Source organism: Myxocyprinus asiaticus, chromosome 13 (genome assembly GCF_019703515.2).
Source record: "Myxocyprinus asiaticus isolate MX2 ecotype Aquarium Trade chromosome 13, UBuf_Myxa_2, whole genome shotgun sequence".
Classification (NCBI taxonomy): Eukaryota; Metazoa; Chordata; class Actinopteri; order Cypriniformes; family Catostomidae; genus Myxocyprinus; species Myxocyprinus asiaticus.
In genome coordinates this window covers 35,431,245-35,437,481 of record NC_059356.1, presented here as the reverse complement: position 1 = coordinate 35,437,481, position 6,237 = coordinate 35,431,245, and positions in this window count along the sequence as shown.

Sequence of the window (6,237 nt, the reverse complement as noted above, 5' to 3'; positions counted from 1 at the left end):
GGCTGGCCTCATACCCGTGGGTAGAAGGCGCAGCGTGGGGGCCGGCTAGAGTTTCTGTCAGTGCCAGGATGCTGAGGGTGGGCTGCGTGGCAAAGGCTGGAATGAAGTCAGCTTTGTTCACAGCTGACTGGCAGTTCCAGAGTCCCACTGAGAAAGAGAGCGGAGCAGGTGCTGAAGTGCAAAGTGGCCGTAGGTTGTGTGGGTTGCGTCTGGTCTTGCATCGATATCGTGTAGACGGTCTGTAACAGATAACAGGGATGTGCTTGAAGGCATGTGTTATTCCTTTAGTAGACATGTTAGTATATAGAAGGAAAATAAGAAAAGAGACACAATAACAAGATACTTAAGTGCTATGGTGAGTGGCGCCTTGTCGGTGTCCTTGCTTAGTGGACTCGCACAGGTAGACTCGCTGGTCTTTACCCAAGTAGGTCTTCATGTGAGGAGGGCTTTACACGAGGGCTACCACTTCTGCTGCCGCTTCTGCGTCAGCATTCAAGTCAAATATATACGCAATGATAATGAATTTTTTCAATGAAAAAAGCAGGACACGCCTTAATGATACTTTGCACAAAAAAGCTAGTCACGTGGTCAACAGAAACCTCGTGCGACTTCCGTACACCGCAAATAAATTATGCTACATTTTAGCAATAAATAATACTCTAAAACAAGTGAAGCACTGTTTATAGACACTAAAAACCATGATAGTTTTACACACACTGGACAACCAACACTAAATCTAGCAGTGAATAACTTGGGACAAGTCAAAAAAATATAGCACACACACACCAACCTACGTTTAAGCAACGCAAATGAATGGGCAACTGAAGTCAGATTGTCAGATTCATCAGCCAGTCAGATTGATTTATTTGTTCTTGGTGGGTGTGATCTTTAGGATATGTCCCGGTCGAGGCCTTCTAGCTGGCAGAAGCAGGTGTATAAAACATTATAATCTCTTTTGATAATCGTACATCTGAAGCACAAATGCTAGTGCTGCAGCATTTTTTATCAGTTGGGTTGCAAGGAGACATCTCTAATGAGAGTCGAACCACTGCTAAGCTAACGGGAGCATTGCAGTTCCAAATATCGGAGAATGGAATGCATTTATGGTCAGAGATATCAAGTAGGAATATCCCACATCCAACTTGAATGGAACGCAGCATAACCGTGTACCCTGATGAAACGAAATTTATTGCAAGCAACATTTAAATCGCAAATATTATTAGACAGATTTTTCCCAGTATTATAGACCTCCTTGGTAGATTCTTATGAAAAATTATGATTTTTGAATGTCTGTTCGGGAGGCGTTCATTTCACAATACAGTCATGCTTCAGTTAAAATAAGGCTTGCTTGAGCATTAAGTGTTGTTTCAAGTTCTGGCTTTCGTGCATGGACATGTTTTTAAAATGTCAGTTGGTATTACTAGTTAGCTGCAACATCATTTATGATGCCCAAAGACATAGGGTGTCTTATTCATTGTGAAACAGTATTTTCTTAATGGCATGAATCACACTGAAGGCCTAGACTTTTAATGCACGGCCCGCAACTGGTTTTCATTGATCAGTTAATGTCATACAAAGTCCAGTAAACATAAATTAAAGCTAAATCAATTTTTACTGTGACCACCTTTGCCTTTAAAACAGTACCAATTCTCCTAGGTACACCTGGACACAGTTTTTCTTGGTTGTTGGCAGGTAGGATGTTCCAAGCTTCTTGGAGAATTTGCCACAGTTCTTTTATCTATTTAGGCTGTCTCAAGTGCTTCTGTCTCTTCATGTATTCCCAGACTGACTCGATGTTAAGTGGGGGGCTTTGTGGGGGCCATGCCATCTGTTGCAGGGCTCTCTGTTCTTCTATTATATTATATTTGCAAAAGTAATGTTTGGGAGTCTAACATTTATATTTCCTATTGACACACTAAAGCTGAAGATATTAATTAACCATCTTAAGACAAATCTTTTTGTGAAACATCTTATGTGCCTAAGACTTTTGCACAGTACTGTATATACACATACCCACATATGGGGGAGGGGGGGGGGTGGGGGAAGAAAGGTTTTGGGGGCTATGGGGTGTCAATGAGGGGGGTACCTAGAGTCTGTCAAAGGATTTTTCCAGTTGGGCCTGAGGTGGAGTGGCCTGGGGTTAGGAGCTTGTTGACCCTGGTATGTAGGAGGGAGGTGCTGTAGGGGGTATCTGGGATGTCCAAGGGGTGTCCTCGCAGTAGTGGGGCTGCGATTAAGGGCGATGTCCTTAAGTGTCTTGTCAAAGATGGGGACTGTCTTTCTGTGGAGATGGACATGGTCATAGAGGCTGCTACAGTCCAGAGTGGGGTGTTGAGCCAGGTGTACGTTGGCCTTTAGAGCACAGTCTCTAGACACTCTAGCGTTAATGCTTCTGATAGTGTCTGGGTGGAAATCGGAGCGCAGCAGTAGGGTGGAGATGATTATTCTGGAGTTGGGGAAGTTGGAGGATGCCTTGTTTATCATACTCCTGAGAGACGTGGCTACTCTCTTCTGCTGTCTTCTCAGGTCATTGGTGCCTCCAGGACCTTCTGGTGATATATTACCAAGATATATGCAGATCGCAATGTCAGAGCATTCACCTGCCCCGGTGATCAGTCTATCAGTGCAGCACAACAATCACCAAAGGAACAGGGAAAACTGTCACAAGTTGTAATGTAAGTATGAAAAGCTGTAATATTTGCTTGTTTTGGGGTGACAACATGTCCATTTGCCTGGGAGGGTCCTTAAAAAAGTCAAACCGGATTTTTAATTAGCCTAAAATGCCCGGGATTTGCCTGTTTTCATATTGAAGCGCTTACAGTTGTCATCCATGGATACATGTCATATATTATGTGTTTTCTTTTGCCATTTAAATCTAGCTTGTCAATTTAATTTTAACCAGCTTTGATTTGTGTGTCTCCCTCAGGTGCTGCATGTGAGGGAGAGAAAGTGTGCGCTCTTATTCAAGTGACCGTGAGAACAAGGCACTTTTTGATAAAAACATAAAACAAGTAACTCTGAACAAACACTTCGTTTATCACAGTAAACAAGTCTGAAAATGTCTGTTTGTATCTTACCTCAGTTTCAGTGAACTTGTTTACATTCAGCTGATCTGTTCGCCGATGAAGTTTGTTAGTGGTGGATACTGTTTGATACACATAACTCGCTCGGGCTTTCAAGAAACAGGAAAAATTCCAGACTTTAAATAAATGAATAATTACATGTGTAAGACATTTGCATGGTAGGGATGTGCATGCAGATTTCAGATATAAAATCGGTGATTGAATGATTAATGAAATTAGATGATTTCCTATTAAATCAATAGGGACATTAGAATGTTTGGGCATAGCAATATGGCGGCACAGTGGCTTCACTGATATGATGTCATGAGCAATCCAGCTCTATATATACAGTATATCAGTGGTCTGTTCTTTTTCTCTTATCAGCTGTTCTGGTAGAGCTGACATTTGTCTTCTAACTGACTCCCTGTCTTCCCTAAGCTCTCTCAACTCTTCCATCATTTTAGATTGATGCTCTTTATATTTCTCCCTCTCTCTCTTCAGTTTCTGAATCTCACTCTTAAGCATCACCATTTCTGTTCTGCAGTCCTTGACTCTTTCTGTTTGGTCACTCTGTTTAGCAGCATTCACCTCCTCTCTCAGCTGTACCAGCTCTGTTTCCATCTGTGTGAACTTGTCCTTCATGTCAGTGATGGTGTTGTGTAGGAAGATGATCTCTTCACTGTCCTCTCTGAGCGGCTCATGGGAGGGGTCCTGTGTGCAGTTATTCTTCGTCTGCTTTGGTGTTTGGGGGCTACTGCCCTCACTGGTACTCTTCTCTGGCTGAGCTTTCTCTTTAGTGTGGAGGAAATCCAGCTCAAACTGTTTTAATTGTCCTGTACCATTACTGTTCCATTCTTATGTAGGTTTACTGTTGTTGTCACATCAGAGTCCTCTTCTACTTTAATCTGCAACTTCCATCAATTACTGATGCCCTTTCTGATTACTGTGGGGTAGGGTTGTCTAATCGCAGCATGCCAGGCTTCTGGGTGTTCTGTATAAGATATTATGTTGCTGACCTCACCACTCTTATATAGATCAGGATGTAATGTCTCTGGTTTTTCCTTTAGGAGCTTTTCCTTATGTCTTTTCTTTAAATGTGCTGAGTACAGAATAGGGATTGATTCTGTCATTTTTCAAATTTTGACAGACTCTGTTCTGGCTGGTGGATGGGGGGGGGCTCCTTAGAACTCACTGTTGATTGGCTGTTTATTCATGAATATGCAAACTGAAATGCTATTCACTGTAGTTAGACCTTTTGTTTTAGCTTGGATTTTTTTTTATCTGATCTTTTTTTTTTTCTAGGAAAGGACCAGCAGTTGGTTACAGGTTACAGGTATGTTTGATAGTTTTGTACTCACTTTGAGTAGAAATGTTGTTTTGTTTGTTGTTTCTCCCTGCTGGACAGTTATCTTGCTGAAAGTTACTCAGTCTTTTTCAGCTAGTCACTCCTGATCAATTTAAACTCTTCCTGTAGGTGATGTAATAATCCAGTCAAATTTTGTTTTTTGCTTGAAGAGGACGTTTTCCATTTGTCCCTGAATCTGTCAAACATTAGTGTTTGTCCTATTTTAAAATGGCATTAAATGCAAAATGTTCACGAGCTCATCCTGTCACCTCTCCCTTGGAACTCTCTCTCTCTCTCTCTCGCTTTCTGACACTTTATGCTATCACATGGCTCTTTGTTTTTTTTGTTTGTTTTTTTTTACTGATCACACATTACTGGTTTAAAGCAAGACCGTTTGGACCACAACAGACATAAAGACACACATAAAGCAGAAATGAAAGAAATGTTCCCCAATTCTACCCTTGCTTACACATCCTTTAGGACCTTTTCTTTCTTTCTTCCTATCTAAGGTTGACAGACGGACGGACGGACGGACAGTGTCTGGAAGGACGGATGGACGGACAGTGTCTTGAAGGACAGATGGATGGACAGACAGACAGACAGACAGACAGACAGATAGACAGATAGATAGATAGATAGATAGATTCACACTCTATTTCCATAGTCTGAATAACCTGGACACCAACACTGTTATCTACTACACACGACTTCTATTACTACTACACACACACACACACACACACACACACACAGTTTTGGCATCTGCAAACACCAATTACCTTATGAATGTCAAGATTCCTGCCATACCAGCTTTCACACCCTCTTTCACTCCCTGTCTGCCACTAATCTGTATATTCAACCGTTTTAGTTTCATACTGTCTTTCCCCTTGTTTCTAGGTGACTTACCTTGTGTTGCCTAGAAAACACTTATGCAATTTAGGTGATGTTCCTTTTTAAGACTTAAGTCACATTCTGTTAAATTCAGTTAAATTGCCCCATTGAGCGATACCTGTGTGCAAGACACAGTTTAGTCTTTTTTATACTTATCCAACACATCCAACCTCTTCTGCCATTTCATTCCTCTGAAAAAACAAAACAAAAACTAAAAAACACATTTGCACTGTACATAACAGATTTGTATTTGCACGGTACATAACAGATAACAGATTTGTATTAGATTTGCACTACCTATGTGTATATGTATGTATGTATGTGTGTGTCTGTGTGTGTATGTACGTGTGTATAATTATTTTTTATTTTTTATTATTATTTATGTCTTGCTGCTGTTTTTGTATTGTTTTTGTATTGTTGTACACTGGAAGCTCCTGTCACCAAGACAAATTCCTTGTAAGTGTAATCATACTTGGCAATAAAGCTCATTATGATTCTGATTCCTTTTGTTTCCTAAAGTCTCATTTTATAATGAGTAGGCAAGGTAGGGTAGGGCACTTTCTGGCTTGGTGGTTGCTAGTGACAACGAGGAAATCAACACACTTTAAGGTGTTGAATGAACAAACAAATACACCTTAATATATTGGTGTATTTTTAAATCGTATGCCAGAGAGAAAATGTGATTGCGGGGGAGAGTGAGATATTTGTTTTAGTCAATCTTTATATGGGAGTCAAAATCTACAACCCTTAAACATATGTATGTTTTAGCTTAATGTAGTGCATGTTGTAACCAGTAATACCAGAAAAAATGTGACGATACTCTACCTTTGTTCTTTGAATTTAGAACAGTGAGTTTAATTTCACATGATGGTAGAGACTTCACTTTGCCCTGAGGAAATGCAGCCTATCTATATTGAGATGTCAATGTGCACATTTCTC